Source organism: Tupaia chinensis, unplaced genomic scaffold, assembly GCF_000334495.1.
Source record: "Tupaia chinensis unplaced genomic scaffold, TupChi_1.0 Scaffold000106_1, whole genome shotgun sequence".
In the NCBI taxonomy this organism is placed as follows: Eukaryota; Metazoa; Chordata; class Mammalia; order Scandentia; family Tupaiidae; genus Tupaia; species Tupaia belangeri.
Window position 1 is genome coordinate 911,298 of NW_006159570.1, and position 26,768 is coordinate 938,065.

At 38.8% G+C, this 26,768-nt stretch overlaps 1 protein-coding gene across 1 annotated transcript in view; it reads right to left on the reverse strand.

Moving 5' to 3' along the window:
* The window catches only part of TPD52L1 (TPD52 like 1), a 101,694-nt gene that overhangs the window by 64,913 nt on the left and 10,013 nt on the right, over nucleotides 1–26,768 (reverse strand). The window lies entirely within an intron of this gene.

Sequence of the window (26,768 nt, forward strand, 5' to 3'; positions counted from 1 at the left end):
CAGAGGATATTTGGCTTTAAATTCAAAATGTCTGCACCCTATTTCTCTATTTTGACAAACTCCATGTGAGAATAGCCAGCCAAATGGAAAACACTTCTGTTCTTGGGCAAATATAAGACTGCACAAGTAATATTTGATAATGGGTAGGTTCCTCTGCACTGTTTCAGTCAGGAAAGAATACTATGCTCCTGGTGTTAAACACATTATTATTCCTTCGCCATTTCCTTCTGAAACTAAGAGAAAGGAATTCAATTCATATTGATGGAAATTGGAAAAGGACATTTAGCTTCTCTCTTCTTTATTTAGAAAAGGAAAAGCTGCTGACTATGCTCCAGGAAATACATTAAGCAAATGGACGATGGACGAGATGCAAGTGCCAAGGGATGATCTGTTCTTCTGCAAATCATCCACTAGGAAATAAGACTAAGCACAGTATTGAGAATAAAGAAATGAAGGAAAAGTAGGGTGGACAAAATAACAATGAAATAAAACCCGAGGTCAGCAGGGAATGATTCAATTGAAGAGAAAAATGTTAATTATAATTTGGAAGATAATTGACTTTAAAGTCATATACAGATTCCGTGTTATATCATATGACATAATACGGGGCACTGGATTCAATATATGGAGTGGAAACAACACGAATGGGTGTTTCCTTAGGACAGCAGAAGAGAATGACTGAGTTTAAAAATACCAGCGCATGAGACCAGCAGATGGTGTAATGGTAATGTTACTGGACTTCTACATGGCCAACTGTGGTTCGAGTTCCAGACCTGGCGGCTTGAAATATGCCAGGCGTGTATGCAAGTATGCCCAAAATCCCAAGAGGAGAATGAAGGAGAAGGGACTGTGGTGTGACCATCCCCCTTGGGGGGGGTGATTTCTTGCTTTCTGTCTCTCTCTGTCTGTCTGGTGAGTGCACGTGCCCTATACCAAAAAGTTCTCTTAAAAAAAAAAAAAAACGAAACAAAACAAAACAACAATAACAATAAAAATGCTAAAGCATACTGATGTAATATGGATGGCTCTCAGTCTCATCAGATTCCCATCACTATTTTGGTTGCTGCAGTGACCCCCACATGCTACCACCTACAGCACCGCAGTACTGTGTTCAGAGATAACGTCCTGGAATCTCTGCAGAAAATGGGTAGCCAGGGTGAACAGTCAGCTTCACTTGGAGCTGATCACAAATGTGGTATCATATTTTAACAGTCTCACAAATTAAGAAAGACATATTATTTTCTGCCATTCACAACGTCACAGCTTGTGGAAACAGTTCAAAGTATGACCAATATCGTTCATAGAAACTATTTCCACACTGGCACTTCCAGTTACATTGAGGTTAAATATTTTCAGCTACAAAAAGAAGTGGCACATGTCTTAAGAACAGAAGTTCTAACTATACTTCTCTTTTTTTCCTTTTTTGTATTTTTTTTTTTTTTTTTTTTTTGCCATAGGGCATGTGTGCTCACTAGAGAGACAGAGAAAGGGAAAGCGAGAAATCACACCTCCAATGCAAATGGCCATACCACAAACTCTGCTCCTCCATTCCCCTCCTGGGATTTTGGCACGCCACACACACGCACCTGGCATGATTTTCAAGCTACTGGGTTGGGTCTGGAAATGTGATCGGTCAAGTGGGAGTCCAGTGCCTTAACTACTATGCCACCTGCTGGCCCCCATAATTATACTTCCTTTCTATCCTAATCAATACTTCAATCTTGGTAGAGAATTACGGCAAAGGAGAGTAGAAAGGAGAATTTCAAGAGTTCCTATAACATGACTTTCTACATCTCAGTATACGCTTTTTGCTCTGATTTGTCAACTATACATTATTTTTTGTTATTGTGCTTACTTTAGCTTCTCCCCTGATTGGTGCACAATAAATAAATCTGAAAACAAAAATGGCTCAATTTACTTCAAATATTCATGTCATCAGAAAACATAATGAGGTTCCTACATTATCAGATTTGGAACTACTTCAGAGTTAAAAGGAAATAACAACGAAGTTGGTGAAAGGAAGCTCATGGAAAAGTACCAAGTAGAGAGATTCTGCCAGCCTTTCCCCATGTGATAAATTATCTTTGACAGCACCCACAAAATCAAAGGCACTGATGTTAATCACTAGGAAAAGCAAGTTAGATTTTAAAAATGAAGTTATTGGTGAGACAGAACAGACTTTCTTTCCTTGTGACTATCAAAAATTTTATACACACCTTAAGTTGGGCAGCCCGTTTTCCACCTTCTGTTTGATAGTCTTTGCTCCCAGATCTGATTAGATCTAACATCATTTCCCTGCGCGGTCAAAATATGCATCAGGATTTCAAGCCCTTCAACTTCAAAACCTGCACATGTCACCTCTGTACTTACGACCCACACAAATCCTGCATTTGGAACAGAATGTATGACTGATCTCTACTGGCCCTAAGAAGAAGTAATAAGCTGTTGCCCAACTGTGATAATTATTATAAAAGAATACTCTTAACTGTTCTCTAGTTTGGCGTGAAAATTCTTTTTTTTATTCCCATCTTGAGCATATTATTTTAAAGTCTAACTGGGAAAGGTAATTCAAGAAAGCTTCAGGCAGGGGTGAAATCAACTGAGAGGTCTTCTATTTATACAAGATGACCAGTCCTCTCATTCCAGTCCCAACTGTTGAGAAAAATTATTTCCTAAGGCATCTACCACAGCAGTAAAACAGTATTTGCCCCCAGATTAAGCTAATTCTCTGAAAGTATCATGATACTTTTACATAAAAGTAGACCTAACACTACCTTAAGGAATCTGCTAGCAGAGTATCTTCTATATAAACCAGACTTATTGGCACATATGAATGAAGCAATGCATTCCTGGGTTTGTATTTGACCTCACTGAGTGACCCCCTGGCCAACCCACCAAGGAATGCCATGTGTGCAGTTTTGATAGGAGTCATTTGATGCAGGGTTTTTTTTGTTGTTGTTTCCTCATATCACAGGTCACTACCCCATTGAGTAGTTCATTTGGTCAACTCACGGAACTGTGACTGGTATTTAAGTAAAATAAATATTTTAAAAATACACTAGAATAGAGTGGAAATTATTATACACAGATGGAAAGTAATGTTTCATGACTTTTTTTTTTAGTTATAGTCACTATAACATACGAACACATATACACATATATACAGACTCTCTCCTCTCTCACCCACCCACCCATCCACACATACACACAAACACACACACCAACACTGCATAGTTTGATATAAAACGTATTCATCATCTGTGTCATGGTTTGAAAAGTTTGAAAAACACTTCCAGGAAGGATAGGTAATAACATAATTTTATTGCGTAATATAACATCTAAATGTTCGAACACTATCAATGTAATTTCCTCTTTCCAGCCATGTAAGAGGGCAAGTAAACATCTCAAGTGAGGCCACTTGTAGCTGTACTCAGAGTGCAGCTGGAGCAGAAAGAATCAATATTGCATAAAGAAGACAGAGCCACCGAAGAATAAAAATGTCTTTCCGCTTGAAGAACGAGTTCATGACGCAAATATCTTAACAGACAGGAGAAGTACTGTAAAGTTTCCATTTGAGTCACCGTGTTTTTTATTTTTTACAGATACGGTAACTTGTTCCAAAGCCTAACAAACTGTGAACATGCAATATGTTTTCAGTAACTCACTCAACAGGCAAAGCCATTGGATCAAGAGAACATCTAGACATAAATTTCCAAAGTAAGAGCTCTATTTTTTTGTTTGTTTTTTATTTTTTAAAGAATTATTTTATTTAGCTTTATTTATTTATTTTTAATTTTGACCAGAGAGAGACAGAGCAAATGAGAGAGAGAGAGTGAGAGAGAGTGAGAGAGAGAAAGTAAGGAAGCCTCCAGGTCTGTAATTTGAACCACAGTCGACCATCTGGGAATCCAGCACCCTTAACCACCAAGCCACCTATTGGCCCCGTAAGATCTCTATTAAAGATTCTTTTTATGTAGTTATACTTTTGAAAATTTGACTTATTTATTTTCTCCATGAGCAAGAGAGAGATAACCTCTCAAGATAGTCTTGATGCCATGATCTACCCCCAGCCCGTGCCAGGTCCAGATCATGCGCACACATCTGCCCCGAATTCTCGGGAAGGTCTCTGGACCAAACCTAGGACCTGGGTGGATCAGCCTCACAAAACATCATGTTAAAATGCTTTGCCATCATCAGATCCTTCTCTACAAAATATTTTATAAGAGCTTTGTCTCGAAGGGCATGTATGCTTGCTGGAGAAAGAGACAGTGAGAGGGTATTGTAATGCATTATCTTCTCCCTGAGGAGATATTAGAAATAAAAGTGCGTTGGACAGCTTCTGGATTTAAGATAACACAAAATTTTGGATTCTAGATAACACAAAATTTTGTTTATTCTTTGGCAATTGTGTGTGTGTGCACATATATATATAATTATACAAACACATGCAGATTTGTTTGAGAAAAATGGCGTAATATTCTATATATACTTCTCCATGTTGCTGTTCTTACCTACCAAATCATATTGAATATATGTGCTATAACTCATTCTTTAAAGCGACTGTTAAGTAACTCATGGTAGGCAAAGACTACATGTGTTCAAGCATTGATCCTTTTAAGGGATATTTATTTCAGTTTGCTTTTTTCTGGGGCGGGGGAGAGGTGTTTGTACATGCTGCAATAAATAATCTTTGTGCAGGTATCACTAAATAAGGTAGTTTAGTTCAGAGAAGAATTTAAATTTTAATAAATGTTTTCGGACTTTTTTTCCAAAAGGACTGCAACAATTTACACTTCTACCATGAAAATGAAACACATGAAAATACTTTTTCTACATCCTTGTCAGCAATTAGAGTTTTCATACTTTTACTTTTTGCCTATCTAAGGCAAAAAAAGTAGATATCATATTTACTTTAATTGACAATATCATATTATTACTTAAATCTGTATTTATCTAGCACAGTTAATGTAAGAATATTTTTGTCTATTTTTCTCTGGGCATATCAAATTAATAGATTATATTGAAATCTTTGGAAAACAAAATGCCTAACACTAGTAATTAAACAAGGCCAAATATTTGTTACCGTGTGCAAATAAAATACTATTTCCTCATTCCAGATCTGTTATGGTGGCATGGCTTCTCCCACTGCCCCTGAGAGATGAGAGCATGGATTTCCTCTCTGTGTGGATATGCCTGCCTTTACTGTGCAGTCCCAGAAGCTGGCCTCTGCAGACCCAGAGGGTCAAGTATGACCTGGGTTTGGTCAGTTAGAGGCCTTTCCAGTAGATTTGACAGAGAACAGCCACTTCAGCTGCCCCTACAGTCAAGCATAGTCTTGAAAGCATCTATTTTTTAAGAGTTGAGGCTCCAATGTCCTGCCCCTAACTTTATGGTGTTCAAACAAGGTGTGACCCATCCATTTTGCTAGTGCAGACAGGAACAAATGTAGCACAGTTCTGGAGCCAATGGCAGGAGCCACAGTTTTGTGACAAGGCAGGTCCCTACAACAGTGGCTTCCTAATCCTAACAGCATCTTCTTTTTATTTTTTAAAAAGAATTATTATTTTTAAGTTTTAGTTAATTAATTAATTAATTAATTAGACCAGAGAGGGACAGAGAAAGAGAGAGAGGTGGGAGGCAAATGAGAAAGAAGGCCACCAGATCTGGGACTCGAACTGCTGTTGGCCATGCAGGAATCCAGCACCCTTAACCACCATCTGCCGGTCCCCTAACAACTTTTAATGTAGCAATGACAACTGGAGACAACTCAACATGGAGCTCAGTTTTGGGAAGTAGCTTTGAGAGTTACTCATGAAAGCTTCGTCTAAATCTACTACTTCAGCCACCCAATGATTCTAAGGCCATTTAACACAGTTCTGAAACAAATTCTTTCTTGTTTAAAATAGATGAGTGGATTTTGTTCCTTACAACTTGGACCCTAAATTATTCTTACTCTCCCTGTCTACTGAAGATGGGATACTCCCTCTGTCCTCGGTAGACAGGGAGCCAGGCTTCATTGAGAGAATAATAGTTCAGTACTTTTAGTTTCAGACTAAGGTTTCCTTTCAATATGTCTCTTCGATATCAGGGATCCTCACTTAGCTCTGATAGTACACATTCCCAGTCACTATCATTTCCCATTTACATCTAGCAAACGTTTAAGTGTCACCCAAGGTGCCAGCAATTGGGCTTTGCAGAAAGAACGACTGCTAAAACTTACTCTCTGACTTACTGTTTATATGAGCCACTGTCACACTTTTATAAATGTTTTCCAATTATTTTCTCATACAATCCAGTGACGCTTTGTTGATTGTTTTAAATAAATGTACATCATCTAAGATCTTTCAGGGGAATCCTACAGAGAAATAGTAACTACATCATTTCGTGTTTCCATTCAAGGTTCTTCAGCAGGCAGTCTTCACCTATCTGTTTCTTTCAAATATTTATATCCTATGGTTTCTAAATATAAAAACTTGCTCCCAGCTCATACCTCCAGAAGTTCTCCTGCATATCTCTTCCCCAGGCTAGCTACCCTAACTTGTTCTGGATACTTCAATGTTCTTTATACATTGTTTTTTCTTTTTTTTTTTTGAGAGAGAGATTTTTGCTATAGGGTGCGTGCCCTCACCAGAGAGACGGAAAGACAGAAATCATTCTCAGGGGGAATGGCCATGCCACAATCCCTTCTCCTCCATTTTCCTCTTGGGATCTTGGGCACGTATGCATGCACATGTGCCCAGCATGAATTTTAAGCCGTCGGGTCTAGGATTCAAATCATGGTCAACTACGTGAGAGTCCAGTGATGCAACCATTACACCTTCCCTCTTCATACATTTTTAATGTTGCCTCCTGAATACTGTTTTCATTCCTGTTTGCTGTATAAGAGTTGATTATATTGGAAATTCTCCCCCCAAAATGCAAATTTGTCTTTTTGATCATCTTCATAGTTCATTTATGGGCATGAGATACTAAAAAAACATTCTTTGCATCCCAACTGTGTGTATGCATGAGAAAGAGGGAGAGAGACAGACAGAGAGACCCAGAGAGAGAATTCCTATGTTTACCCATAAACACACAGTAATTTTCTAATACTTAGCACCCAGGTTACTTAAATTCTCTGAGGCCTCTGTTTACTTTTTTGTGATATGCAGATGAGGTCACCTCCTGCACAGCCATGTTCTGGAGAAGATAAAAGGGGTCTAGTATGGCAAAGCTTCCTTAGACAAAGGCCAGGAAGTTGGAGGGATGATGACGTCTGACAGCCACGCCAGTGCTCCCAACATCCTTACTCCTTCATCTTTTCTCAGTCAAGTTAACCTAAAGTCCCCTTCTTTCTATTTACTCTGGAAGCAAAGACTACTTTAAGAAGCTGTATCCAGTGCCTAGAACATCATCACACACCCAGATGGCAGGTTCTTTCCTTTCTACCTTCAACCAAGTCTCAAGAACCACCCCCTCAACAAGCCTCTCCTGCCTATTAGAGAGGGAAGCACTCATCTTCACCTCACTCTCCCTAAAAATGTAACTCCTACAACCCTTTGCTCACGACTCCAGCTCACGACTCCTGACAAAGGCAGCTTGCACTCATATATCACAGAGAGTGACACAGCGGCTGCACTTGTTCGGAGTGTGCTTCCTTCCTCTGGGCCTCTATGTGCTTTTAGTGTTAGCACATCTGTCCGAGAGAAGGCACAGACTCTACCTAAACGGGTTTGATCAATGATCAGCAAGTAACACACATTTACATCTATTAACTTACTAAGGGCTCCTGGCTGTCACACCTCATCTATGCTGACCTGCCTTCCCAGTGACTCTTGATAACTAGTTTCTAAAAAGTACAGCTGCTTAAAAGTCTACTAGTGCCTGTCTAAAGCCAGGTGTCCTAGAGGCAGCCTTGCTTGTAAGAACTGGCTTGAAGAGGTGGGATCCAGACAGGAGCTGCCTGGGTAGTTCAGTCCAAAGCCAACTTTCCAATACCCTAGAGTCATTCTTACACACCAGAGACTCCTTGGTCCCTGGAATCAGTGCTATATCCAACACATATTTGTTCTCAGTTGTCCTAGAAAATCCTGGCCTTTGAAAATCTAGGGTAAGAGAGAAGCTATCCAGAGATCTATGACTCACACAATGTCAGGGTAAACTAATGAGACCTGGATGTTCAGAGTTATCTGTGTGGACACATTTTAGCATTCACTCTAGCTCTTCACGGTATCCCAAGAATCTATACATTACCTAGCACACAGAGGATGTTTGTGAGTAAGTAAATATTTTCATACGACAATGTATGCTTCTATTTAGGTCTTTCCTCAGTATTTGTATAAAATACCCAACTTCTTTATCTATTCATAGCTTGATATTTACATCCTGTGATGCTGGTTAAGTCTTAGTTTGTTCTCTGATATATTTTCTCTAGAAATTAGACAGCATACACATAAGGTAAAATAGCTGGTTGGCCCCTTGACACCACAGTTGAACACCCCGACTACCCCGACTAGTTCTTTGTTATATCCTAGACTAAAGATTTCTTGGTTCTCTTCACATCTGTTATTCAGTTCTCCTAGTGATTTTTAAATTCTCCTGAAGAGTTATCTTGTATTCTGATCTCTTAGTCCTCCTGAATTTTGATATTGGCATAATTCCTTAGGATAATCATTTAGATCACATATTAGCAGGTTTACTATTTAATTGCTAATGTTAATTACTGTAATATATTAATTAACTATCACATCACATCATATTCATGCTCACTGCCATTAGATTCTTTGCCTTTCTAGATCTTAAAAAAAAATGTTGACTTGAATTCAACTTTTAAGATTACTTTAAGCTATAATTTACCCCTCTTTTGGTTCCAACTTTGTAATCTACATAAGAGCAACACTAGCCTCTTTGACACCCCCAGAAAGGACTGTGAGTACCCTCAGTTAGATGTATTGAAAGGCATTCAGCAAATATAAGGGTTATTGCAAGTCATTTGGTTGCAAATCTATGGGCTCCCAGAGCAGAAGCTGGTATGATTCTATTTCTTTATTTTAAAAAATTCTGAAAAAGTAAATAGAAAACATTCTCAATACCCAAATGTATCATTAAAAAGAACAGGCAATAAGTATTTTATACAGATGTTAAACAGTTTTATTTCATGTGTTCAACTGTAAATGGAATTCTCTAGAATTGGGTAATTAACACTCTCCTTTGTGTTCTATGATCAAAAAACAGCTAAATCAATCAATCTCTATAATCTCTATTTTTAAAATTATGTACCACATTTAATTTGCAAATTCGTTTGTGTCAGTAATCTTAGGACCTTCAAAGTTAAAGTAAACTTTTGTTCAATTCAAAAGTCATAAACCATGCTTGGCTCTGTATCCAATTAACCATAGCAGGTGGTAGCTAATTCTGGGAAAAGACTCACTTTGAAAATAGACTAGTACAGACCTGCCTTGCTTTTCCTTCTTTGCCTCCCCTCCACTTTCACTTCATAAAAGGGTTGAATTGGCTTATAACATTGTATACAACAAAGTAATAATTACACAGAAAAAAGTAGGGCTTGTGCAGTGTTATTTAAAAAGACACAGGGAAATTGAGATTTCCTTGATTATTATTAGTTTATTTGATTATTTCCCAAAACTGTGAGTACAACAATTACCACGCGATTGATCGAGAACTACTGAACAGCAATAACCAGAGCTATGAGCAAAAGGTGATGGGAAGGTATCATCATTTTCTGCTCAGTGGTGATTCAGGAGTGCTCAGACTCCAGTAGGTGACTTTTCTCACTGAAATGACTTCCAAACACTTTCTCTTAACAGGATTGTCCATAAAATGCTGCTCTCCAGAGTAACACGATTTATGGAGGCCAGTAGGTGGCATGGTGGTTAAGGCACATGGCTGAATGCAGTTGGAGTCCTGGACCTGGCAGCTTGAAAATTACATTGAGTGCATGTGCATGGATGCCAAAAAAAATCCTTAGAGGAGAATGGAGGAGAAGGGGTTGCGGCATGGCCATCGCCCTTAGGGGTGATTTCTCACTTTCCCTCTCACTGTCTTTCTCTGTCACTCTCTAGCAAGCACACATATGTTCTATGGCAAAAACCTAATTAAAAAAAAATTCTGAATTGTTCTTAGAGTGCTCAAACAATGGAACAGTGTATGACTACAGAAAAGACCAACTTTAAGAGCTTTTTTCTTAGCATTTCCATCCATAAAGAGATGGCTTAGTATTTTGAGTGAGAAAATTGAATGAATAGGAACAAAGAGGTAAGTCAGTTCTGCCATATTGAAACAATCTTGTGGAAACAAACTCACACTTTATCTTTTATTTCCTTCATGAGAGAGTGTATATGAGTGTGTGTGTGTGTGTGTGTGTGTGTGTGTGAGAGAGAGAGAGAGAGAGAGAGAGAGAAAGAGAGATTCAAAGACCCCCAATATGGTCCCCATACCTCAATCCATCCATCTTGGCCAACCTATATCTCAGCATACACATATGCCTGGTACACTCAGGGAGTGCACAAACCAAAAGACAAACTCAAGACATTTTCCATGTGAGTCCATTTGCATGACAGCTGCTCCACCACCCGCCCCCACCCCACCCCAAAAGTTACACTTTAAATATACTCCAGACACAATAAAACTATCAACACTAAAAATTAAACAGTGGTGCAATTCAGGGAAAGGGGCTGCTTGTGAAATGCTTTTAAAGTTTTCCTTTCATTGTTTGTTGCTTTTGTTTGTTTGTTTCTTTGTTTTGTAAAGAGAGATTTTGGCTATAGGGCACATGTGGTTGCCAGAGAGACAGAGACAGACAGAGAGACAGAAAGCAAGAAATCCCCCCCTAAGGAGGATGTCCATGCCACAATCCCTTCTCCTCCATTCTCCTCTCAGGATTTTGGGCATGCATGACACCTGCCCAGTGTGAGTTTTAAGCCACTGACTCAAACTGTAGTAAATTACATGGAAGTCCAGTGAAGTAATCAGTGCATCCTCTGCTGGTACCACTTTGAGGGACTTTTTAAAATAAATGCTTAGTCATTAACAGTAAGGACAACTATCATACCTTTAATGGTTCAGTTAATATACCGCTTTGAGGCGTGCAAGAGGTTCTTACAATTTCTATTCCCACATAAAGAAATCTAGTCTCTGAGTAGTTGCCTGCAATCAGGAAGTTAAGTGAGACCTGATCCTTCGTTTTGAGCTGCACTCTGCGGTCTTAAACAACGTAGACTGAAGGTCCACTTGAGTAACCCCTCTTGTTCTACAGGACACAATGATAAGTGGGAACAGAGCTGAGGCATAGTGTCTGTCCTCTTGAAGTTCACTGACCAGAAGTGCTAACATGGGTCAGAACAAGCCATGTTTATAATACAGGACAAAACCATGAGGGATGCCCAGAATTCAGTCAGGTATGTCTGTTAAGACTGAATGGTCCAGGGGGTCAGCAAGTGGCATAGTGGTTAAGACACTAGACTCCCACATGGTCAACCATGGTTTGAGTCCCAGACCTGGTGGTTTGAAACTTATGCCAGGTGCATGTGCGGGTATGCCCAAAATCCCAAGAGGGGAATGGAAGAGAAGTGATTGAGGTGTGGCTATCCTCCCAGGGGATGATGTCTCACTTTCCTTCTCATTGTTTCTCTTCCTCTCTCTCTCTGGTGAGCAAGCACAAGCAAGTGCCATGTGCCCTATGGGGGAAAAACAACTGAGAAAACCAGATGAAATAGTCTGAAGGACATGAAGGAATTCACAGTTTCATGAAACACCTTTACCACTGGATGGAAAATATCTTTACATATTTTAAGAGCCAAATAAATGCAAAAGTCCCTTCCAAATCTAAATTCTGATGCTGCTGGTTCTTTAAGACCATCAAACAAGTTCAAAATTCAGTGGGAGCTGAGAAAATGGAGAGGATGACTCCCAGTGAGAAAATCAGGAGTTCAATGTTGGTAGTAAGGATAGAATCTGACAGTTTGAAAGGAACAAGAACAGCACTTCAGATGGTTGAAACCACCTGAGCCAACGCTCTGATGTGGAAAAGTAGAAAGTGAGTTATTGAATGTTGAAGTGGGGAGATTAATGTCTCTGTATTGACTGACATGCATGGCATTCCCTTTTGAAAAAGCAATGTCATACACTGTAAAGTTATATGTAATCCAATGTCATATAAAGAAGATTATGAAAAAAAAAAGACAAGGAAAAAAAAAAGAGAGAGAGTGAACAATGGAGGGGTCAGAAAAATGTCCAATGATGTGCTAACTATGAAATCATATCAAGAGTGGACTTCACCAATGTGTTAGTGGGTATATCTTATGTAGTTTAAGCACAAAATGTATCAAAGGTTTTTTTTGTTGTTTATTTGTTTGGTTATTTTTTTATCAAAATGGAATAATTTATGTCAGCCCTACTCAAACCAAGCTGGGAAGGCCATGGGGGAGGCATTTTCTCAGGCTGGTATGCCTGTTAACAAGAACTGTTATTGAGAGAACTCTGCCACAATTACAACCTTGAGCAAAAGTCATAGCAAACTGAAATAAAACAAAACAAAACCACTGCAAAGACATCTACTCACTGACTTTCTGTCCAAGCTCAGACTGACACCACCACCCACCCCCCCTTGCTGTTTTACTATTGATTCTGGTGGCCAAGGATAACTGCCCCCAGTTAGTCAAAAGCCCTCTCCTCACATTTGTGGTTTTTGCCTTTAAAATCTGTCCAAGGATAGTAAGACCTCAGTGAGCATGTTCAGGGTTACCTGGATTATGCGCATCTGGGCTGAAGGCTGGCTGCAGTCACTCATATTTTGGCTCAGAATAAAATCCCTTTGATATTTACAGTTTGATTATTTCTGTTGACAAATTATAGTAATTGCACAGACTTAAACAAACAAGTTATTATCAGAATTACATCCATTTGTATTAACACTAAATTTTGCAAAATGAATGTTTTTAAGTAAAAATCTTTCTTGGCAACTGACTTAATGATCTCATATTACTATTTAGTATAACACTAGTGATGACTCAAATATTCATTTTATAGAATCCATCTCCAATCCTATAAAATTAAAAGAATATCCATATCATCTGGTATTTCTGAAGGTGAATTTTTTTCAACTGAAAATTCTCATCCAAGCTAAAAATAGTCTGCACTGAAAGGTCAGTGAAATTTGGAGATGAATGGATTCACACTCATCAATATTTCAAATCGTAGCAGGCTGTTGGAGAGAGGTTGGGGAGGTGGCACATTCAGGAAAGAACAGTATTTTGCAAGTTTAGTTCAATAACTATTTGCAGCCTGCAGAATAATGTTTTTAAGAAACACAAGAATATGAAGATGTTTTCTCATAATCTCTATGAGTTAGGTAAGCAGAGCAGGCTACATTTACATCATGAAAAGAAAGTCCCATTAAATTACAGTAGATTTTGTTTCTACAAATGAGCCTTTGATTTGTCACATTAAAATAATTCAACAGGTGTTTCCAAAGCTAGGTTTCCATGACACCAAAAATCAGCTGCCCAGGCCCACCATCCTCACCTGGAGTCAGTTCTCCTCCTCTCCAGTCATTTTGGAACCTCCACACCAGGACAGCCAGAAAAAACATGGACCCTCAAACACAGTTTACTTACACATTGTGCATGAATAGTCTGAATTTGCTCAGTATTTGTTTAATGGAGCTAGGGGAAAAGTGAATATCTATATGTTGATTTATAAAACATATACAGATGATAGATAGATGATAGATAGATAGATAGATAGATAGATAGATAGATAGATAGATATAGATAAATATAGATAAATATAGGTGGTCCCTGACTTACGATGGTTCAATCTATAATTTTCAACTTTTCAGTGGTGCAACAACACATGTTTATTAGAAAGTGTACTTCTAATTTGGAGTTTTGATCTTTTCCCAGGGTAGAGATGAGTGGCACAATATTCTCTCTGGATGCTGGGCAGCAGCAGCAAGCCCCAGCTCCCAGTCAGCCATCCTCTCAGGAGGGTAAACCACCGAGTCTATAGAATGTACTGGGGTACCCCAGGGCTTTCTACCACGTATTCTCGAGCCTCATCAGAAGACAGAAATCGATGACCCTGTGGCTGTAGCATCCCTATCATCCAGCGGTTAATTTTAATTCAATTTTCAAGCATCGCTCAGGCCCAGTGTGCCTTCAATTGTGTACATTAATAGTGAATACCAATACAACCATTCTGTTTTCAGTTTCAATGTGGTATTCAATAAATTATATGAGGGGAACCAGCAGTTGGTGAAATGACTATGTCGCTGGACTCCCACACAGTAGACTGCAGCTCGAGTCCCGGATCTGGTGGCTTAAACTCACACTGGGCACGTGTGCGTGCGTGCCCAAGATCCCAAGAGGCGAATAGAGGAGAAGCGATTGTGGCGTGGCCATCCCCCCTGGGGGGGGATTTCTCACTTTCTGTATCTCTGTCTCTCTCTGTCTTTCTGGTGAGCACATGCACCCTATAGTAAAAACCTCTCCAAAAATAAATAAATAAATAAATACATACATACATATATAATATGAGGTAGGCGACACTTTATTATAAAATAGGCTTTGTGTTAGCTAATTCTGCCCAACTGTAGGATAATGTAAGTGTTCCGAGCATGTTTAAGGTAGGCTAAGCTAAGCTTGATGCTCACTAATTTAGGTATATTAAATGCATTTTAGACTTAAGACATTTTCAAACTATGATAGGTTTATTGAGATTTAATCCCACTGTAAATTGAGGAGTATCCATACATCAGCTGTCTAACAACCTCTTTTCTTTTGAGCTCTCCCAAACAAATTCTAACCCCACAAAAATTGGAATAAACAATGAAGAATTTACTAAAGATACCATAAAAGAAGCTGGGAGTTAATTTTTTGTATTTCCTGGTGAAGCATCATTAGAAGCATTTCTTTCATTTCTCTACTCAGCCTCCACATATCTGGTTCTGTCTCTCCTATTTTTTTTTTCTCTCTCCAGGGTTCACTGAGAATCATTTCCACTCCATTTCCCATATTCCTCCCATACCCCCACCACATCCCCCTCACTATCCCTTTCTTAAAAGCAACTTAGTTCAAGCCGAGCTTCTAATTTTATGTTGACACACCTGATTCCTAACTTTAATACTATCTTTAAGATTTCACTATAGGGAACATTTAATGACAATGATAGAGTAACGGAAATTCTTACGATCACTCTAAGCACTCCTTCAGTTTTAGAAATTTTTATAAGAAGTTATCATAGAATTTTAAAAATTTATTCATTTTTGTAGAAGTTGGAAATGTCCATTCCTTGCTGTCCCCTGCCAGGGTTGTATATTAGATCATGTCCACATAACACTATTCATTAACTTATCACTCATCCACTGTTTTCCCCACAAGTTTTAAGGGTGTGCTTTCTGGGAACAAGTCATTGTTCTAGACATAAGGGATATAACAATAAGGAAAACGGTCATAGTCCTTGAGCTCAAAGAGCTTAAATGTTAGTCAGGGAAAAAGGAAACAAACAAGAATCATGTGTAATGAAAAATGCCACAGTACTAGAAGAAGAATAAGGCAGAGTAAAGGTGATACACATCTCTATATAAACATACACCCATGTAGTTATATATGTATATGAGGGCACTCAAAAAGTTCACAAAAATGACATGTATAGTATTCTCAACTGAACTGGTCTGAGAAGTATTTCATGTTAGGTAAATTATTTATACAAGCCAAATGACATGTAGTGACTGAATGCTTAAAACGAAAATGAGAATAAATGATAATAATAACAATCTGAAAGAAACGATGAAAAGCTATTTGATGATGATGTGGATATAATGTCTTTGTCTGGACGGCTATGCATGGTAATCATGCTGGAAAAAGAAATGTAATACGCTGTAAAGATATACGTGATTCAATGTAATATAAAAGATTATGATATATAAAATTAAATTTTAAAAGTCACAAAAGATGGAATTAAAGTATGTGTTTATCTTGGTGCCAAAATATTTTTAAATACATGTGTAGTTTTTCATAATATCCAATTTTTGATGAAGCTTTTGAAAACCCTTTATATGTGTATGTGTGTGTATATATGTATATATATATACATAAAAAAGCTTTCATTTGTGCATTATTTATTTTTGAAACATCTAAATTAGTAACAGCTAAAATCTCCATTTGTCATTAGAAGATTTTCAGAGAACTCAGAGACCTCAAGCATGCTGCTAAGCAACAGAAACAAAGATATTCAAGTCCTGCCATCAAGAACATTCCCCTAGGACCAGCAGTTAGCGTAATGGCTATGTCGCTGGACTCCCACATAGTCGACTGCGGTTCGTGTCCTGGACCCGGTGGTTTAAAACTCACGCCGGGTACGGGTGCGTGCGTGCCCAAGATCCCGAGAGGAGAATGGACGAGACAGGATTGTGGCATGGCCATCCCCCCTGGGGGGTGATTTCTCGCTTTCTGTCTCTCTGTCTCTCTCTGTCTGGCGAGTGCACATGCCCTATAGCAAAAACCTCTTAAAAACAACAACAACAACATTCCCCTTTCTCCATGGGCTTTGCACACCTTCAGCAAGTCTACCCTGTTATCAACATCCAAGTCTCAAAAAACCAGAAATAAGATCTGCTAACTGAAAAGATAAGGACTGCCAGTTTTTCTCCCAGATACTTTATCAAATTATGAGAGAAGTAATAGAAATGTAAGCAAAATATTTAACCTGTTCTTCTTCAAAATGTGTCCAAACAATGAACATTATTTGATATGTTCTTTAAGCTTTTATACTAGTAAATTAGCAAGGACCAAAAGCTACAACCATATAAAGCCATTGTTTTGTTAGCAAAATTTCAGTGTGTTTTAGTAGGTAAAAAAAAAAAATTAAAAATTAAATAAAAAATTAAAAAATTATGCTGTTGAAAAGAATTTTCTATGCAGGCCAGATGTCCAACTTCCATCAACTTATATATTTATTTCTGTCTTCAACCTACTCATCTTTCCTTAGCCCCAAAGAGCTACTTTTAACTTTATGGTAGGTAGTGTACAAAAACCAGAGAATTTTCTGATAAAAGAGTGTATTAAAAATAGTAGCCTGCCACCCAACTGCTACAACAAAAATAGAGTGGCAAGCTCACAAAGGAAAGACTTTGCTTAGTTTATGTCTGTTTCCCAAGTAGCTAATTCAGAGCCCTGCATAGGGGGTACTCAATGCATATTTTAGAGAAATTAACAAATGAATCTCATCTTTCTTTTCCAAGGCCATAACAGTACACAAGCACTGTCATGAGCACTTTATATATATAACCTCACTCAAACGCCATAAAGCCCATGGGGGGGTGGTGCCATTTTCACCATTTTACAGATGAGCAAACTGAGACCCTGGTAAGTGAAAGATGGTGAAGCCGAGTTGTGACTGAATTAGGAAATAAACCCAAATCTTGGTGAAAACAGCCATGCCCTCTACCACTAGGCCAGAGTCACTCTATATGACGGAATATTCCTTTTACCTTCTTCTATTTAGTTTTCTTGGCTGCTCCGCATATGACCACAAACATGTCTGACTAGAGAAATAGCTTATAAGAATATGTAGCTGTTCTTTATATGAGGAATGAACGTTCAGAAAAAGAATTTAGGAATCTGAAAATAAAAATGCCTAACTTGGTTGTAAAACTTTTCATATACGGAATAGGAGCAAACATAGTTTAAGGAATAGCTTAAATATTTTATACATATATATCATATGTATATATACTTAATATACATATACTTAAGAAACAACACCTGTTAAAGGAATTTGAATGTGCCTCTTAAGAATGAGCTAGGGGGCCAGCAGGTGGCATAGGGATTAAGGCGCTGGACTCCCACCAGACCCAGTGGCTCGAAACTCATCCCAGACATGTGTGCATACATACATACGTGCATCCCAAAATCCCAAGAAGAGAATGGAAGAGAAGGGAATGCAGCGTGGTCATCCACCCTAGGGGGGTAATTTTTTGCTTTCTGACTCTCTGTCTCTCCAGTGAGCCCATGTGTCCCAAAGGAAAAATCTATTTTTTTTTAAAAAAAGATTATCAAAGGGCATCTGATCCTACCCTCAGGTAAGAGCTGAGCAAACAGGATCCAAGAGATGAGTGACAGAAGGTGGCAAAGTCCGCTGCTCCCAGGATGTCGGCCAGCTGTCAGTCCCCGCAGACTGGGGATGTATATTCTGGCAGCATAGTCTGCCCCTAGAAGGCTCGTGTAAACCTGTATCCCACTCAGGGTTGTTGGAGCTGGGAAATCTCAAGTTTAGAAAAGGAGACACAGGTTCCAGGTGGTTCTATGAATTACACACTCTGAATAAAGGCTCAGCCAGAAAAGGGGTCAAGCGCGACCCCTTAAAGCCAGAGGTGTCAAGAATTGTGAAGGCCAGAGTTTACCCTATTTGCAAGTCAAGAAACTGGCCTGCCAGTTTCTTGGATGCTGGGAAAAGATAGAGGATTCTCCACCACAGACAAAAGACAATTTATTACTCACAGCAACAGCAGACGTCAGAATACCATAATTGCACCAGTTCTCTGAGCCCTAATCCAAAAGGCTGATATGGCAACAGCCCAGTATTGTCTATTCAGCAAGGTGTGTTACAAAAGATAATGGTGAGAACAGGAAACTCTGATTTATACAGAGGCTACTCACAAATGTGACCAACACTGGTCTAAAATAATATCCTGGTAATTACATATACCTTTAAGGAAGATAGTCTCTATCTTCCAAGGCTGCCTACTATGCAAACATCCTTGGTAAGAGTGGCCAGAGGTTAGTTAGCTTTTAATACCTATGCTCAGAAACTTGAGGGACCTAGGGAGAACTCCTCCCCACAATGGGCCTCAGGTCTAAGAGTAGTACTGAGCAGCAACATTTGGGTAAAGAACAAAAGGGGGCAAAGAAGCAGACTCGAAAATATCTGAGGAAGAGTCTTCAAGGAAGAGGGATTAATAAATGAGAAGGCTCTGAAGAAGAAGCAGAGAGAATGAAAAGAGAGCATATTAGGAGATGAGACTAGGAAAATAACAAAGAAGGGGCACAGGTCACATAGTGCCCATGTAGGCCATTGTACGACATCCCTTTATTCCAAGAGAACTGAGGAGTTATGAGACCTGTGACTGGGAAGATCACAGGGAGGACAGTTAGGAAATATCCACAAGAGATGGGAGTGGGTTGGCTGGGGATACTCTCAGCAGAGCTGGGGGAAGCTTTCGACTCTGGATATGTCTGGAAAGTGGAGTGGGTATGATAGACTGCCCATGAATATGAAAAGGGAAAAGAAGAAATCAAAACTTCAGGGCATAGGTTTTAGATTTTTTGAGAGAGAGAGATTTTTTCACTATAGGGCATGTGCACTCACCGGGGAGACAGAGAGACAGAAAGTGAGAAATCACCCCTTAGGGGTTGGCCGTGCTGCAATCCCTTCTCCTCCATTCTCTTTTTGGGATCTTGGGGATGCATGCACACATGCCCAATGTGAGTTTCAAGTTGCAGGGTCCAAGACTTGAACCATGGTTGACTATGTGGGAGTCCAGTGATGTGACCATTACACCATCTGCTGGTCCCTAGGTTTTAGACTTCTGATGTGAAATAAAGTTGCTATTTACTGAAATGGGGATGACTCTGGGAGAACTAGGAGTATTTTGGAACAGAGAGACCAGGAGATCAATGTTAGATTAAGTTCAAGATGCTTACAAGACATTCATGAAGACGTATCAAATGGGCAGTCTGGACTGGAGAGGAGAGGTCCGGGCTGAAAAAATAAATCGTGGAGGGACCAGCAGTTGGCATAATGGCTATGTTGCTGGACTCCCATGTAGTCGACTGCGGTTCGAGTCCTGAACCCAGTGGCTTAAACTCACGCCGGGCGCGTGTACGTGCATGCCCAAGATCCCGAGAGGAGAATGGAGGAGAAGGGAATGTGGCGTGACCATCCCCCTGGGGGGTGATTCTCACTTTCTGTCTCTCTGTCTTTCTCTGTCTGTCTGGCGAGTGCACGCGCCCTATAGCAAAAACCTCTCCAAAATAAATAAATAAATAAATTGTGGAGTTGTTAGCATCTGGATCGAATTTAATGTCATGAGTCATAAGGAGATTGCCAAGAGAGCGAGTGTAAATAGAAAAGAGAAGCAGGCCAAAAACTGACCCCTGGGACATGCCGGCAGTTATCAAAGAAGACTGAGGCTTGTGAAACAGTTTGGTGTCCTGGAAACCAAGTGAACAGAGAGCTTCAAGGAGAAGACAGTGAGCAACTGTGTGAGGCAATGCTGATAGGCCACCTAAGATGAGGATCCATTCAGAACTCATTACTCGATTTGGTACATGGAGAAAAACAGAGAGAAAATATTAATAACCACCAAACTTCTTTCTCCGGCTTGAATGGAACTCAAAATCAAAGCCATTATCTGGAACCATTGTGTTTCTAGAATATATCTGGGGACTGGAAAAAGCTCACAAGAAAATGGAATTCAAGTGCAAGTTTATTTTGGTACAAAAATATTTTGAAATTGATGCATAGTTTTTTAATAATATGCATTCTCCATGAATTTTATAAAGACCCTCTCTCTCCTAGAATAGATCCTATTATTAAACAGGTTTTTATATTAAACAAAAACATATATTTTCCTCAGTCTTTGGGAAGGAATAAAAAGAGCAAACAAAAATCTGAGGACAAAGGCCATTTCTGCAGAGGTGGGTGCAGGGCAGCAGCTGAGAGGTGTGGATACCCTTAGTGGAAGGTCTCAGGGCACCACCTATGGACAGAGGGTGCTGAGACATCTGTGACAGGTCAAGAGTCAAACAGAACTTGGCACCAAATTCTTTCTCTTCCTGAAATCAGATATCCACAATGACGTAGTTTTTTCCTTTTTTTAGTAAGATTTTTGCTATAGGGTGCATGCACTCACCAGAGAGACAGGAAGGAAAAAAATCATCCCCCAGGGGGGATGGCCATGTTGCAATCCCTTCTCCTCTGTTTTCCTCTTGGGATTTTGGGCACCTGTGCACACGTGCCCAGCATGAGTTTTAAGCTACCAGGTCCAGGACTTGAATCACAGTCAACTACATGGGAGTCCAGCAATGCAACCGTTAACACCATCTGCTGGTCCCAGATGTAGTTTCTGTACTTTCAGATGCGATGAATTCTCATATAATTGCAAACAAGAATAATGAATGGTAAGTACACAAAAGATAGGATGAGGCTAAATCTAATAGGTTTCACCATGGTCCTCTATTAGAAAAGGTCATAAAAAGTTACATTTGCATAGTTAAAAGATTTTGAATAGTAAGATATAAAATGGTAGTACTAAATATCATCGAGTTACTATTTGCCTAGATCTTTTCTTTTTTTTCTTTTTCTTTTAATTTTGCTACAGGGTGTGTATTCTCACTGGAGAGAGATTGGAGGGGGTACTGGAGTTAGAAAGCACACCCCCACACAGAAGCCACCTACATCTGAACTGTGATCTGCCCTTTACAGGGACTAGGGCAACTAAAGATATTCTGCTCCAGCTTCACTCCAGATCCCCAAATCTAAACAGGACAGGTCAACCATCTCAGTCTCTCTAAAAAGCCACCTACATCTGACCTGTGATCTGCCCCTTTCTGTGACATCAAAAGCGCAGGTTGCTTGGTGAGCGTCGGGAAAACAAAAGTGCAGAGAGATCGCAGATCACCTCCTCCTGCACGTCTCTGAACGCTCAGATTTAATTCCAAGAAATTAGGAAGAAATGTATAATCCATCAGATGACCAGAAACCACCACAGAGGCATAAGAAATATGAGAAACTAAGAAAATATCTCTCCCTCAAGGGAAAAGACTAACTCCTCATCATCCACAGACAGTACAATGGAACTTGTGGAAGTGTCAGATAATGAATTCAGAATATTTATAGTGACAAAATTAACAGAGATGCAAGAGAAGAGAGACAAGAAACTCCAGAAAATGCAAGAGAAGAGACAACAAGTTCCAGGAGGTGAAGAAGTTCTTGCATGATCTGAAAGAGTAAGTATGCACCATAAGAAAGAATCAGATGGAATTGTTAGCGCTAAAGGCTGTAACACAGGAAATCAAAACCTCCCTTGAAAGTATTAGAAGCAGATTAGATCATGCAGAAGATCAAACCTCAGAAGTAGAAGACGAAACTTTTGACCTAGAAAAATTCACCAAAAAGACTGAAAAAATAACCCAAAAAATGAGAATAATATATGAAAAATACTAGATACCATTAATCGCCCAAATATCCAGATAATTGGTATCCCAGAAGATGAAAAAACTAATAAGGGCGTTGATAATCTAGTCCATGAAATCCTGGAAGAAAAATGTCCAAACCTAGAGAGGCACTAGATTACAAAGAAATATAAAGGACTCCAAATAGAATAAACCCATGAAGATCTTCTCCAAGGCACATCATAGCCAGACTGACCCAAACCACAAAGACAAGATACTAAAAGTGGCAAGAGAGAAACGTCAATTTATTAACAAATGTTATCCCAACAGGCTAACATTGGACCTCTCATTGGAAACAATGCAAGCAAGGAAAGAATGGGAAAATATATTCAAAGTGTTAAGTGAAAAACAATTTCAACCCAGAATAGTGTACCTGGCAAGATTATCCTTCATACGGGAAGAAAAGATAAAAACATTCTCAGATAAACAAAACCTGAAAGAACTTGCTAACACCAGACCAGCTCTCCAAAAAGTTCTGAAGGGTGTTCTATACCAGGAAAACTAAAGACAGACACACAAAAATAAGAGTACAAAAACAACCAAGAAAATGGCCAACTTAATGATAGGGGCTAGTCTGGAAAGATCAATAATAATGTTGAATGTTAATTTACAGAATTTAAGCAGAAAGATTGGACCACAGTAACACTGCAAATTCAACGAAAGAGAGATTAATTTCATGAGACTGAACTGGTGAAACAGACTTAATGACTTTTGACTAAAATATTACTGATTTTCTTCTTTGCTTTATTTTCCAAATTTAAGGAATTTTTGTCTTCTTTTGAGTTGTTGATAGGTTCAGCAATTCGTTAATTTTCTTTTTTTGAAATTGAAACATAAACTTATCTTCCTTTCTGACCTCTCTGGAATTGGAAAATATTTGAGAACTCTTCTTATTTTGTAACAGAATGATTATTTGCATATGTTCAATATCTGTTGCCTCGCATCAGAAAAACAAAAAAGAACTTTGTAAAGCTTATAAATCACCAAATCACTGGCTTCCCCATGTCTTCACTTTTAAACATCCCTTTGTAATTTTGTTTTATCTTTGCTTTTCAAGAATTTATTTCTTTGTGCCTTTAAGCCCAGTACAGGAAATGGTCCTACGAGAACTCACAGTGTGAGTAAAAGTATTCTTTTCTATCTTTTCCTAAAGAGCATTTGTTACATACAGTTTTACCTATCTCTAACTGTAACAATGATTGATACCCACAGATTATTTTCAGATTACAAACTTTTATCTACCACAGTCCTCTACATGGAAATTACAAATTCTCCTTCACTGGCTATGTTAAGATTATCTTTGTTAATTTATGAGATTGGTGCCTGATTTTTAATGAATATGTTTTTCTTTAGAACTGTATCTCATGTAAAGAATGTTACAGACCATTCAGTACATACTTGCAGAATAACCACTGGTGCGAGTTTTGAATGTTCACAACATAATGTTAAATGTTAAAAGTGGTGAATATGTTTATATTTATTACACACTGTATACAAACTTTTAAAGACCATTCTGTACCCTACAAAGATGTGTAATGCTTAAATGTAAATCTTAAGTTACAATAAATATTTAAAGATAGAGGAAAAGAAAAGAAAGCAACCCCATTGTGGATGGTCAGCCCTTAATGCTGCAATCCTTCTCTCATTTCTCCCGTTGGGATTTTGGGCACACATGCACACAAACCCAGAGTGTTTTTCAAGCCACCAGGTCAAGGACTCAAACTATGCAGTCAGTAATATGGAAATCAGCTACCTTAATCACCGTACCACAAAGCTGGCCTACCCAAATCTCTTAAGGAAATTAGTAACTCCATCAAGAAATGAATTTAAGTCAAAGCAGAAAACTAATACCACGATTCCAATTCTTATCAAATGTATATTTAAGTATCTTTTCAGAAGTATATTTTAACTCTGTTTATTGTTACTAAGTAGTGTCTTTTATTCAGTAAGATTTGCTTTTCAAATTATAAGACTGTGGGGACAGGAGTCTCCCTTTCCTGCAGGTGCTAATATAACTTCTAAAAAACAAAAGCCAGGGGTCTAAGGGTCTTCCCTAAATACAAGAGAAACTATGTCGTGAATATGTTAAACACTGCACGATGCAATCACCCATCTCTGACTGTCAGCTAGCCCTCTCTCATGTGCTTCATAAAGATTTCTTTGAAAATAACAAAATCATATTAAAAAATTTCTAAATGTGTGCTATTATTTCTACACATTCTCTAAATCATCTCAGCGACACTCTAAGTCCTAATTTTCAGAATACGTTTTCTTTTTAGAGGGGTAGTGTCACTGAGAAAGGGCTATGAGAAATTGATAAAGCATCTTAGAAATAACTAGAACCATGCAGACACACACTAGATCAACAATAAATAGCTATTTTCCTTGCCAGTAATGTTCATCATGTATTGGGTAAAATATGAGCAAGTGGCAAGTATTGAATAGAATCAGGATATGCTACCCCAAAATATGCCACTTCACCACAAAAAATTATTTTGAGCTGATGGCAGTTGAGTTCCTGAAATACGTTATCAACCAAAAAGTAGTGCTTTCCAAAAGACCTCCACTGTCACAAATCCTCCTTCTGGGAGCAACTCTTTCTTCTCTACTAGATATCACTACAAAATACCATATCTCCCAGATAGTCTTTTTTTGGAGAGCTTTTTTGTTATAGGGTGCGTGCGCTCGCCAGACAGACAGAGAGAGACATAGAGACAGAAAGCAAGAAATCACCCCCCAGGGGGGATGGCCATGCTGCAATCCCTTCTCCTCCATTCTCCTCTCGGGGTCTTGGGCACGCACGCACACGCACCCGGCGTGAGTTTTAAGTCACCAGGTCCGGGACACGAACCACGGTCGACTACGTGGGAATCCAGTGACATAGCCATTACGCTAACTGCTGGTTCCCTCCCAGATATTCTTAAAAAGAAGTCATTTTCTCTCCCAATATTGCTCTTCTCTCCACCTCCTCTTTCCCCTATCAAGCTGCTATATAAACTCTTCAAATTTCACAACTTCTTGGGCATTGGCTTCTTTACCTGATGGCCCAGCGTTACTAAAATTTCAAAACAAATACATGTGCATTTCTTTTCTCCTACTAGTCTGTCTATTGTCAGTTTAATTTAAGGTCTCAGGTACTTAACCCACAAGTGTAGAAGAAGAGTATGTTTCTCCTCTCCCAAAGTGCTTATGAAATCTTTCCAACATTTAAAATAAGCTTTGCAGGTAGTATAGATAACTTGGAACATCCAGATGGAGCCCCAAAATATGTAAAGAATAACAAGAGCCAAGGACTCGACTTTCCTGCTGGCCTATCCTCACTCTTAAGTAAGAAATAAAAAAAGCTTTCCATGGTGTCTTTATGTAGAAATGACTCCATTTTGGAGGCTAAACTGTTGGGAAATATGTATAGACAATGCTGTTTTTGGTTCTTATGGCTGCTCTTGCTCATTTTTGTGTTGGGTTAAGAATCACAAATATCCAACAAGAAGAGATTCTAAAATTAAGAGATACCCTCTCACCACCTCCAACCCCAATTTTTTTTTTCAGAAATTAGTCTGCATCTATGATCCCTGAAAAGGTGCTCTTGCCGTTGACTGACAAAAGAAATGTCTAACTATAAGAAAATGCATTTTGCAATTTCCGAAGAGTTGGTATTTTGTTTTAATTTGCTGCTAGAGGACATGAGCACTCACTCGCTGGAGAGAAACAAATAAGAAAGAAAGAAAGAAAGAAAGAAAGAAAGAAAGAAAGAAAGAAAGAAAGAAAGAAAGAAAGGAAAGAAAAAGAAAGAACGAAAAAAGCAAGCAAGCAAGCAAGAAAGCAAGCAAGCACTCCCCACATGGAAGACGGCCACACTACAATTCTCTTTTCTTCCTCCTTTTGGGAATTTGGGCATACATGCACCTGTGCCTGACATGTTTCTCAAGCTGGGTTCAAGACTTGAATTGTGTGGTAAGTCATGTGTGATCCAGCTGCCTTAACCACCAAAACATCAGCTTGTCCATTGTGGTCTATAGTTTTTTTTGTTTGTGGTCTATAGCTTTTATTATTATTATTATTATTGTTGTTGTTGTTATTTTTAAGTTTGCTATAGGGCACATGTGTTTACCAGAGAAAATTAGAGAATGTGAGAAAGCAAGCCACCAACTCTGGGACTTGAACTGTAATTTTCCATGTGGGAGTCCAGCGCCTTAACCACCATGCCATCTTCTGGCCTTCTGATGGTCTATGTTTTAGTAGATGTCTGGGAAGCTATAATTTGTGTAACCACAGGTAAATTTGGAGATGAAGTATAGTATGTATTTTCAGTGTAAGGTACATTATCTGGCTACAGCAAAGTGCCAGATTTTTGTCTTTTGGGAAAGAAGCAAAATGTTGGTGACTAAGGGTATTCTTGGAGATTTTTAGTTTTATTCTGGGAATTTCACTTCCTCTGCATCAAAATGCAACACTTATAAACGACTCACACTGTGAGAAACTATTTAAAATTCCTCTTTCCTTGAGGACTCAAAGCTTCCTTTTGGAAGGAATTCG